Consider the following 12292-nt stretch of genomic DNA (forward strand, 5'->3'; position numbering starts at 1 on the left):
TATTTTATTTTGGATCTGCGTGCTGGAACTTCGCATTTTCTATTGATAGGTCTCAAAGTTGTTTCTAAGAATGTGATGACAGAAAATATTGGGGCAGTATTAAATCAATTTCAACTTAACCCGCGACCTGGTGGGGGGGGGCTATTTTTTGCCCCCCCCCCTCCAGACTTTTCGATATATCTCCAGAACCGCTGCGCCGATCGTCACGAAACTTCCAGTACCCTCCCGGACATCAATTTTACACATTGTGACCAAAAATTTTTCCAAAGGCTATGATAGGTTGGCCGGAAATGACGTCAGAATGACGTCATGTTCTGCCGTTTTCGACCCAAAAAAGGGTTTCGCGGGAAGAGCTGTCAGGCCTATAGCTTTGCAGATACAGAAAAATGATAAAGACATAAAAGCTGTAGATTGGACAGGGCTACAAAACTGGTATCTCGGATTTTTGAAATTTTTGGATTTTGACCCCCAAAAATCAAAAAATAGATTTTTCGGATATAATAATCGAAAAATCCAAAAAGTTTTTTGAATTTCGCAAAAACCGGAATATATGTGATAGTCCTTACCGCCTTGCATCCACATACCAAATTTGAGATTGATGCCTCTTTTTTTGGCGAAGTTATAGCGAAAAAACTGTTCAAAATTGATGACGTCAAATTTTCAAACTAAATTTTTAGCAATTCTAGACCCCGTAGCGCAAAACAAAGACCACCATTAGACTCCCCGTGACGACCTGCATCGAATCAATACCCATTTTATGCAAAACTATCAACTTTAAAATTTGACCTTTTTTGGCCTGACCTTGACCTGACCTTGACCTGAACTTCACCAGAAAGTGACCTAAGCCGTACCTGATAGTCTTATAACCAACACCATTGAGTTGGAAATGAAAAATTGGCCATAAAACATGTATCACACAACCTTAGTAAAGTTGGGCTCATGTGACCTGACCTGTGACCCTTGGTGACCTGACCTGTGACCTGACCTGGTATTGCCAGTGACCTCTAATAGCAACATATCTACTAGGCAACTGACGCTCTACCGCTGATTCTCGACAAAATGCGTTTTCCTCGGTGTTATAGCGCATTCCCTAGAAGCCCCGTGAACGGTGAAACATTTCATCTTTGACCTGACCTGTGACGTCATCGGTGACCCCGAGGTCAATGAAATTTGGTTTCCTTCGACAAATTTGACAGGCCTTTCGAACGCCGTTTGAATTTTGCGCATCCGTCCAGTAGTTTCGGAGATACGAGGGGGGGCAAAAAATAGCCCCCCCCCCCCCACCAGGTCGCGTTATAAACAGACCCCACCAGGGCGCGGGTTAATGGAAAAACGAATTAACTACACGGTTACGCTATGAACCAAAAACAAAAAGAAATGTTGAATACAATTGAATGATTAGCGTATTTTGGAGGTAAAAGATATGCTTTCATTTTCTTTTAATTCACCTAGCGCATTGGTGGACGGAATTTTGTCTTCTTTCAGCCATGGGTTCAAAATCAGCCATGGGTTGATTTTTCAAGAGTCCTGATGATGAAAGCTTGACATTTCAGACACCTAATGCTAAATGGTACACTATAATGTTGCATTGACTTCATTCATCGTTAATAACTTTCTGTCATTTCGAAGATGACCTAAGGTCACTTAGATGGGGTCATGGTTGCAATTTTCAGGTTCAATAGTAAATATTAGCCTATTGCACGCTATTTAGAATGCTTTAACCCGCGCCCTGCCCCGCTGGGCTAATCAGCCATACGCGCCCTGCTGGAGGGGGGGGGGGCAGATTCTGCCCACCCCCTGTCTAACTTCCGAACCGATGGTCGTGAAAGACGGGGAAACGGCAATCGAAAGCTCTCAACAAGGCAGATCTTAAGAGCCGATTTTTTTTTGCTTAAGTAGGTCAGAGGTCAGGTCAAGGTCAGGTCAAGGGTACAAAATACAAGTTTCTACAGTATCGGCCTTGCACCGTAGTTGCCGAAGAATGGACTGAGATTGATTGCCCAAAACGTGTTCTAAGGCTACCAAGACAATGCTCGTTGCATACAATATCATGCTAAGGTCAAGGTTAAGGTCAGGTCAGGTCACCATGGAAATGAATTATGAAATATAGAAAAGGGCATGTGCGACACATGTTTTATGTCTCATTTTATTCATAAAATTCAATAGGCACACTCAATAAGTGATATGGACCACATCTGGATGAATTTCAGGTCGAGGTCAGGTCAAGGTCAGGTCAAGTGAGGTCAAATTTGAAGTTGGTTGTTAATTTAGACCTAAAAGGGTGTCTATCTGATGCAGTTTTTCACGGCGAATCGAATGGTGCCATTTTTGTTTTCGTACAAGGTCTAGAACTTCCAAAAATTTCATTTTTCAAAAAAAAAATGTGTGTCGTGACGTCATAAACTTTTGAATAACTCCAACATTTTTGAACCGATTCTTCTATGTAAAAACTGGTATGTAGGTGCACATAGACCACTTCTCTGACATAGGTATGTTCCGATTTTTCGACAAACTAAAAATTTTGGAATTTATAATTGTTTTTCCATAAAGTCAGTTTTTTAAAAGAACAAAGTTGGGCCAAAATCCAAAATTTTCAAAAAACCCGAGATAGCCATTTGATAGACAAAGTAGAATCACGTTAACCTTTTTTTGATATCTTTAAAAATGAAGATTTTAGCGGCGTTTGAAAATTTGCCGTTTTGGCTAGTGTGTTCATGGCCTACAACGTCTTACGGAGCTTTTGCAAGGATGGCGACTGTAGCAGCTGCCAGCTGGTAAGAATTTCAGTTTGTTATCAGTCTATGTATATCAACTTACGCGGTTGATTTCCACTCTTAACTGCCCTAGTTGCCGTCTCTACATAGACGAGCCCGTGGCTAGATTCTTTTTTCCAGTGACGTGTAAAGTCAATCAGAAGTGATTTGGATGCGGTGAAGGTAGAATCGTCGTCCTTAGCATTCAGCAGTGACCAGTGACTATGGCTTGGTCCCCAGCTGTCACTTACACGACTTGACACAGACCAGGTAGGATGGTCAATGATCCGATACGATATAGGATTAGGGATTATGATACGGCCAGATGCGGCTCTCGTCGGGTCCTCAGCGGCGTCCCTATAAGGACCAGTTCTGATCCTCAGCGGACCCCGCGGCCAGGTCGCCTCTGGTCCGTTCAGCTTCCGTCGGCCGCCCGACCGGATGTAGGGCGACCGGCTGGCCGGCCGGGCGGCGGGCGGCGAGCGAGGGCGGCGGCGGCGGCGGGCGGTGGGTCGCGCTCTGCCGGCCCCTTTGTTCGCTGCGGGCCACACCTGCCACCGTCCGCTGGACCGCTGGGCCGGCCGTCCTATGAGCCACTGTCCGTAGAACTGTCCGCTGCCCCTTGGGCAACTGTCCGCTGTCCCTGAGCCATTGTCCGCTGTCCATGAGCCAATGTCCCGTGAGCTACTGCCGTTGTCCCTAGAGCTACTCTCCACTAGCACCACCGTTCCGTGCTTCTATCCTCAGGATACTGAAATCCTTCTCCCCAACGCCGCAACCCCCCTCCGGCCTGGACAGGCAACTTTATATCATGCGGGCTGCTCCCTTGGAGCGGCACCGCGCTGCTCCCGAGGGAGCTGCACCCCGTAGCCGGGTGCAGAGAGTGCTTGGGGGGCTGGTCGGCCTGTCCATTTGGACGGGCTCAGCCCCGGCGACTCTCTAGGGTGCCTGCCCAGACCAATGTCTCCCCCTACTTCCTATCATCCTTCCGGCTCTGAAATGGTCTTGTCAGACCGAAAGGGCCTAACCCAACAAAACAAACAAACTCCACTATCCCTCGAGCCACTGTAAGCTGTCCCTTAGCGGCACTGTGCGAGACTGTCCACTGTCCCGTGAGCCGCTGTCCGCTGTGCAGTAAGCTGCAGTCCTCTGTCCCGACAGCCACTGTCTGATGTGCCGTGAGCCACTGTTCGCTGTCCCGCGGAGCCACTGTCCGGCGTCCGCTGTTCCGCGGAGCCACTGCCCGAGTAGGTCTATGTCCGACCGGTTACCACCCTCAGTCCGATGTCTGCCGCCTTCTGTCTTGTGTCCGCTCTCCGCCGTTAAGCCTGTCCGCGGTCCGTCCGCTGTGCCGACAGACTTCTGTCTCGGTGGACAGTCAGATTTACATTGCTGTTATATGTTTCATATCCATTAAATGTTGTCTGTCTTAGAATAAGTTCCCTCTTCACTGTTTCTCTGCTACCCTGTTTGCTGGCAAACTGTCTCCTTTGTACGCTGAACCGCTGTTGTTCGATTATATAAAATCATATCCGCAAAGCTGGAGGAAAAATAAATTTACATTTACTTTATGATTGATATAACCTAACAACATAACGAGTAACACCTTATCAAATTTCATCTGAATGTTGTACTCTAAGCAGTTGTATTTGTTAATTTCTGTATACGTGCTGTTTGCAGTGAAACAAATTTATGATCATGATTTGTGGCTACGGTTCATCGAAACTTTTAGGTAACGCTGATGAAGACATTACGTGTTGTATTGTGACGCCAATTATTCCGCATGGTATCTGCTACGTCAGTTGTCTGATGCTGCCCACGGACGCCTGATCGTGACAAATTGTCCAGAACACAATCGCACCATCCCTATATCAATTACATGATGACGGTGAAGCTAAACACAGCCGACTTGTAATCGTCATGTTGCCTGTGTGCAGGTAATTGTTTCGATTTCAAACCCAACGGACGCCGGGGCACAGAGTCTGTACTGCGGCCTCTCCGCTGGAGGGGGTCGTACAGAGCGGCACCCCTCCAGCAGGAGCAGATAATTGGCCCGAAAACAGACGCCGGCTGCGCGCGCACTACCTGTCCACCTGCCGACGCCCCGCTGTGACGTCACACGGTGTCCACCTGGAGGGGGCGGGCGGCAGTTGGCACGCGCGCCGCGATGGCCCGCACGTGCCGCCCCCCCCCCCCCCCTACTGAGGACGGACGCCGACAGCTGTCGTTCGAGTGGGGTGAGAAGGGAGGGGTCAAATAGGGCGTCTCGAGCATGGGTAGGTATCACATTAGAGGGGTGACGACACGAAAGGGTGCTGGATGTCTAGCATTGTGTATGGGGCGGCGGTTTGGCGTCATGGACATCATGGCTGGTCTTTTTGTCTTTATTTCAGGCGCGCTGATAAAAATGACGGCTAGAGTTTGATAACATTTGTTATGCAAAGCGCATTTCGGATACTATTTTATATCAAGTGCTGCTCGTGGCGTATATGAATTTGATTCAAGTTTGAATGATTTAGGGAGTCTGGTAGTCATTTTGCATGATTCATTTTTCTGGGAAGTCTATTAGCCCTTCTGAAGACTTAGCTTTCATTACATATATCGTCTGGGAAACTATAGATACAGAAACTATAGAAACTATAGATTCCTTTAGGTATGCCTTTATGTGTGTACATATATAACGGCACAACTAAGGAAGTCTGGATGGATTTAGAAAGGATATGTTATGTTTTATAGGTTCTCGAATTATTATATGCAGTCTCCATAGCCATTGAGACTGATCTTTGTACATATACGGTCATGTATTTTACATTTTGTGTAACTGAGTTATCTTAACACCTTCTATGTGCGATGCGGCGATATTGGTCCACGAGCCGCTGGAGGGGGAGGGCATAAAATCTCTCCCCCCCCCCTTTACGCTTAATGTGATACCTATCTCCGAAACCTGGTAAGATATGAACTGGAAACTTGGTATAGCTTCAAATGATTACCTAGTTCATATATTAGAAGCGTTTGGTGGTTGCACCACCCAAGATGACGTCACAATGACGTAAATAATGTTTTGTCGATTTCCGATATGGAGCATTTCTGATGTCACTGAGCATGAAACGCAGCGGTAAATGAACTAAACGGCACCTGCTGTCATTCTGACACAGCTAAATACACTTTCAAGTAGTTTCTGACCAGTAATCGGTCCTATATATTTGGTTTCGCATATTGAATACATAATGAGAAAACTAAGAAACGCCAAAATATAATTGTACTTCTGACGTTACTGTGACGTCATTACAAATAGGATCGACACCAATTTTGAACGCAACTTTAGTAAGCTATTCAGCAATGTGTACAAAGTTTCACTTTTCTATCACCTCGCATTGCGACGATATCGTCGGAAGTGTAAAGGGGGCAACTACTTGCCCCCCCCCCCCTTCCCCTCACTGCATGCGGCCGGCGGGTGGCGCGGAGGCCCAACGGCTGCCGGGTTAATCAGGCGACTTAGCTTACCTTTTATGCAGACCGAAGAGGTCACTTTAAGAGAAAATCCAGTTAACATGTGTCTAAGTTTACATGCAACAGACATTTTACGCATGGATGAGATTTTGAAGAAAGTTAAAGTTGTCTTAGGGGCTCGCCTAAGTGGAGAATGAAGGATAGATAAGTAGGTATTTATAAGTGGAAGGACTGGATGGAAAACCTGATGGTGATTGATTTTCGGAAATGTGCGACGAATTAGGGCAATTTGATGTCCTCAAAAACGGTTCCTATAATGCTCGTATCCGTGATGCAAAATATCAACAAGGTGCAAAGCGAAACTGACTTGACCCATTGAGAACACTGCAGTTTGCAGGCTGTGGTGAAAAAGTGACATTCAGAGTGAATCAAATTTAGGAACATGTTCATTCCAATCGTGTGACAAAAAAAAAAAAAACTCGATGGCTCATCATTAATGTAGGTTCTCAATATCATTCAGTTTGCAGTTGAGTCACTCAACTTCACACCAGCAAGATCCGGCTCTTGCCGAAGCGCCAGTCCCTGTTAGGAGAGCTGCGCCATTTTCGCCGCTAGTGCGCCGCCATTGGTTGGTGGCGGTAGCGGCGGGCGGCGGCGGAGAGCAGCCAGGCACGGAAACTGGGCTGGGCGGAGTGAAACGTTGGCCAGCCGCCCGTGACCGGCAGCGGGTCGTGAACCGGGGCCTGTCACAGCGCGGCGCCCATCGCGGCGCATGCAGTGCGCCAGATTGCGGCGATACCGGCGCACCCCGCCCGCCATGACGGCCGCCATCAGCCGGCTCCATATAGAGACTAAGTGACGTTACGTGACGCGTACCGTTACTGTCTTGGCATCACGAATTGAGTATAAGTAGTAGCGATTCCGCGAACCTGCGAGGGATCCAGAAGCGCAGGCCTGAAAAAAAAAATCGAGTCGGTCTTTTCACCTACCTATATATTTTTCCTTCATTTGCCACTTCAGGCAAGGTCCTGAAATAATTAGGTGCACATTTCATGAAGCTCTTATCCATAATGTAATATGTCTGTCTGTTGCATGTGGACTTTTGTTAAACATACGCCCACACTAGGAAGACCCTCTATTTGTGTTTCGGACTATATGCTTCGCCTGCTGTTTGCATAATAATACACACTGCACAGGCTAGGGATCAGCTGAACAGAACAAATAAACAGAGTAAGGGCGAAGTCTTGTTTGGAATTCGGCACAGCGCTGCAGTAAGCGAAAGTTCCACAGTGTCGGTCAATCCACTGTGGTGTGTAGACTTTTGTGGCGGAAGGAGTCACAGTCTTTGCGATTTTGTCAAGTGTTACTCAAGAAAAAGGGTGCGTGTTTTATTGATGCTCAACTGTTTGGATTTGGATGATCAAGATACCAAAGTTACTGTGTATTCGAGGAACGCATTCCTACCATGCTGGTAATTAACAGTTTCAAGTGTCAACTCATCTCCCTCTTGCTACTATTGACGCCAGCAGCTGGCCAGCAGTCATCCATTGGACAGCAGCAATGTACTGAACCCACAGAACGGACATCCTTACTGCAAGAGCTCCGAGCGCTGCGGGATCGCTTCGATGAAGTTATCAACGATGTCGAATCTCGACAGAAAACGGACTGTGAACAACATCCCTTAGCCCTTCCGAGTAACAAGACGCATCTTCAGGAGCCAGCAGTGCGCACCTGCGCCCGCTCCTGTCTGCAGCTGCGGGACCAGGGCGGTCACCCACAGGACGGCGTCGACTGGTTCACCGGGATGCCGGTGCCGGTGCTGTGCGACTTCAGCCACGACGGCGGCGGCTGGACGCTGCTGCTGACGGCGGTCTCCCGCGACGGCTGGGATCTGCTCAGTGTCTTACGCCGCAGCGAACTGTCCCCATCGCTGGAGGACAACTATTCCATTCTGTGGCACGCTGATGCCATCCGGGATCTGGGCACAGGGGACCGCTTCGCCTACCGGATCGAGACGCAGGCCGAGACGGGCCGCCAGCGCTGGGGCGGCGTCTGGCTCGCCCCTCGTCAGTACAGCTTCGTGGACGAAACCGGCTCGCAGGACAACGTTCGCATTGTCCGTAAGTTCGATCGATGGACCTACAAGCATCTAGGCATCGAGAAACGCATGCCCTGGCTGAACAGCCGCGAAGACGACAAGGCGGTGCTGACGACCAACGCGTTTTTCGACGCCCACTGGTGGGGCACGATGGTAACCAATCCGGAGGCCACGGAGAATCCGTACCTTCACAGTCCGTGGATCGAGCCGGAATCGGTTCACTCGGGAACGGTGCTCTACTGGGCCAGAGAAGAGGTGCTGTGATGGCGACTGTGATGGTGACGGTGAAGGCGACGGTTACGTTGGTGATGACGTTGGTACTGATGACGGTGGTGATGACGGTGGTGATGACGGTGGTGATAACTAACTCGAAATGTACTTAAACTGGGACTGGGACTGATGATTAGGACCGTACTTTGTATGCCAGTGAAGATTACTGTGGCTGTCTCTGAGTGGCAGCCAGCTCCTTTGGTGATTGCTCCTTCTGTCGGATCAACGAGGGGCTTGGATGCACGTTAGAACAGCCTTACTGAGTGAATCTGAGGCGCGGCGTGGCGGAGTGTCACCGTAGTATGGGAGATATTAATATCATCATATGAAAACAAATACAGCTATATAAGTACTGATGTATACAGCGTATAGTACTGATGATGATACAGCCGTACAGCGTATAGTACTGATGAATCACAAAACTTGAATAAAGAATAGGCCAGTCCGTTACCGTTAGCTATTCTTTTAAAGATTTGTTTACGAGATTATAAGAGAATATGCCCACAATGCAGACATTTGCCGTTACTCATCAGTGTTTTCAGACTGACTTTTTGTATTTCTTATTTCTTTCCAGCCCTACATACTAATGCATTGAAAAGTAAAGTTCCAAACTATATTCCCGACAAAGCTCAGATTTATCAGCGGCGTCCAGTAGATCATCATTTCACAAGTTCAGGCCACCTTATTCCACGCCTTCGTCATTCTGTCATGACGTTACTTTGGCTGCAAACAGCTCTTTTTAGTATAAACGGCTCTTTTCGCCGTAGTGATCGACGCAGTACTGTAATCACATAACTTATGCAATAACTGGGCCGCGGCCGTACCGATAACAACGTCCACCGCACATCTGCTATCGAATTTATCGACAGTGCCATACATGTTTAAACCTATGGATTGGGCAGTGCTTCCCCGGCGCTCCAACCAATAGGCTCACCGTTAATAATGATGGGCTTTAGATGGACGGTCGTCCGGCGCACTGCCATCAGTGAACAGTGCAGTGCGAGGGGGAGGGGGCGCTGTGGGAAGGGCCGGGGCGGGAGCGGACGACAGCGAGCCCAATGGATTTCGACTGCAGCCGATAGAGGCACGCGATGCTTTTCTGACGGCGAGCAATTGCACTTTGCCAGCCGCCACTGGCCACCGTTTTTCAAAATAGATCGAAGGGCTCGATGGATGGCTGTAAACCCAGTAATGAAAGATGGATGCCTGCGGCGCTGCGTGAAAAGCCGGGACGGCCGCTCAATGTCGCATTACGGTGGAACACGACAGCTTGGAGACGAAAATAGCCGCCCTTTCAATTTGTGATGGAGAGCGGTGACCTACAAACGAAGAGTGAGTTTAAAGTTATGGAGCAGGAAAGAATGTTTTCTGGAAAAAAATATCGTGCCAAGATTCACTTTAACCCTCGCCGGCACAGGGGGGGGGGGGGGTTGAAGCAACCCCCTAAGGTTTTTCGCGAATAACTCGCGTAAAAAGCGGCCGATCGCGACGAAACTTTAAGTATCCTCGCATTGCTCAATTTTACACCTACCCTGAAAATTTCATGACCCTGACCCCAATGACCTTTGACCTGTGACCTCTTTTCCGTGACCATGTTGTGGCCGAAATCGCGATTCGGCGTATGTCGGCTCGCATTAACCGCGCGTTTGCAAGCTTTTCGTGGTTTCAAACGTTCAAACATGTGATTTAATGTTGCTCCCATGCATTAGGGTGGGTGTCAAGGTTACCTGAAGGTCAGGTCAGGTCATTGACCTTTGTTGACCTCGGTTCACTTTTTCGAGTTTGACATGTTTCTAGGCTAGTTTTTGGAGCTGAATTCGAATTTAGCAACCATTTGAACATTTACGAAGTAGTTTTGGTGCCTTCGTAACATGTTACGAAGCTGTCAGAGGTGGATGACAGGTACTACGAATACCCGTCACGACCCCTACCGGTTGACCTGACCTGACCTGACCTGACCCGACCTGGTCTAAACGCTTAACGACATCATCTGTGATCAAAACTAACACGATATTCGTGATCAGCATCCCGGAAACCCCCTTAGCAGCCACGCTTTACAACTTTCTAACAGGTCCCGATATTCCCGATTTTTGGGTCATTGACCTGACCTGGAAGGTCAACCGATGACCTAGGACCTTAAAATTGGGTATCATTGGCTTGTTCTCGTGACGGGCAACACGCTCGTTTTTTTCCGCGAAGCTCTAGCCCCATCAGGGACCAAACGCGAGGGGGGTCGTACCAACCAATCCCCCCCTTGTGCCGTCGAAGGACTCAAAATGGCCTGTGCCGGCGAGGGTTAACCTTTTATGGTTCCCTAGTGTATAAAACTGAGAGTGATCTTCTTGAGTCGCATTTGGGTGAACGATAAAATACAGTGAGCCTGGCATGCGTCGTTTAAATATGTAGGTAGTTCCGCAAATTCCGATATCATTCTTCAATATACTCCGTGCAATATTCTGCTACTGGTTGCTAGGCTACCCGAATAAAACAGACTTCAGCAGCGCTGGATGTCTGCTGCGATTTAGTTACCTTCCAGCTGTTTCCGAAGTATTTGGAGACTGTGGGAGCTGTTCGTGACGGCCTCATCGGGTTTTGCCGTGCTCAGCCCCGACTGCTCTGATGAGGTCCCTCTCTCCCTCCCCCTCCCTCCCCTCCCTCTCTCTCTCTCTCTCTCTCTCTCTCTCTCTCTCTCTCTCTCTCTCTCTCTCTCTCTCTCTCTCTTCCTCTCTTTCTCTCCCTTCTCTGACAGCCATCCCGCTCTCTGCTTCCCAAGTCACAACAGACCGTCTGCCGACATTATAGCCGATATCAGATTGTGTCACCGCACCGCGAGCACGCTGAACAGTATACAGTTCATACCTACCGTGAATAAAAGTGACAAAATGACTGGCTTATAGTTCCCGATTTGGACACTCACAATAACGAGAATAGCTTTAATTCAGAGATATTTAATTTCAAACTTGCAAGTTGTATTTTTCATATACTAAGGAGTTAATGCATTTGAATGCCCCCTTAGAATTTGTGATATCAGTGTAGATCTAGCGATTTTTAAATATTATACCATACAAATCTATATTATGATTTATGGTATGTTAAACAAGCATGGAGGTGGCTGAATTCAGAGTCCCGACCCTCGCAGCCTTGGAGCAAAGCTGGACATTACCCAATTGAGACACTCTCTGTGAGCCTGAGTGTCTGGTGAAAGTACTAAGACAAACAGCAGATGTAATGTTTTGACACTTTTGCTGAACTTACCTCTCTCAATCGGGTGAGTTCAACTAAAACGTCTAAAACAGTCAACCTCAGCTGAGGGTTAAGCGCCTAATAGCCAGCCAGCTCAAACCATGAAGCAAGAGTTTTGCTTTAACTTTTTTTGTAAGTTTATCATTATTCGTTGTCTGCGGTCACTCGGTGTCGGTGGCACATTACCTGTGTGGTGATTGAAGTCGCTATTCAAGATCCCCAGCGCCATCTATGCTGAATGAGGGGTGGTAATGCATTGAAACGTAGGTAAGCACTACTTCCTACAAATAGAAAGCATTTTAGCTGTCTTTCAGTGGCAATGAGCACCAGCGGTGTAACTTTCTATATGTATGGGGGTGCAGGTGCACCCCCATCCCCTGAAAGTGCACCCCCATCACGTCAAAGTGCACCCCCATAGGCTAAGCGGCGCCCCACACGCTGCCCGACACCGATAAGCTCTTGAGCAGCAGATGGTGAG

This window comes from Amphibalanus amphitrite, unplaced genomic scaffold, assembly GCF_019059575.1.
Source record: "Amphibalanus amphitrite isolate SeventyFive unplaced genomic scaffold, NRLGWU_Aamphi_draft 001481F_arrow, whole genome shotgun sequence".
In the NCBI taxonomy this organism is placed as follows: Eukaryota; Metazoa; Arthropoda; class Thecostraca; order Balanomorpha; family Balanidae; genus Amphibalanus; species Amphibalanus amphitrite.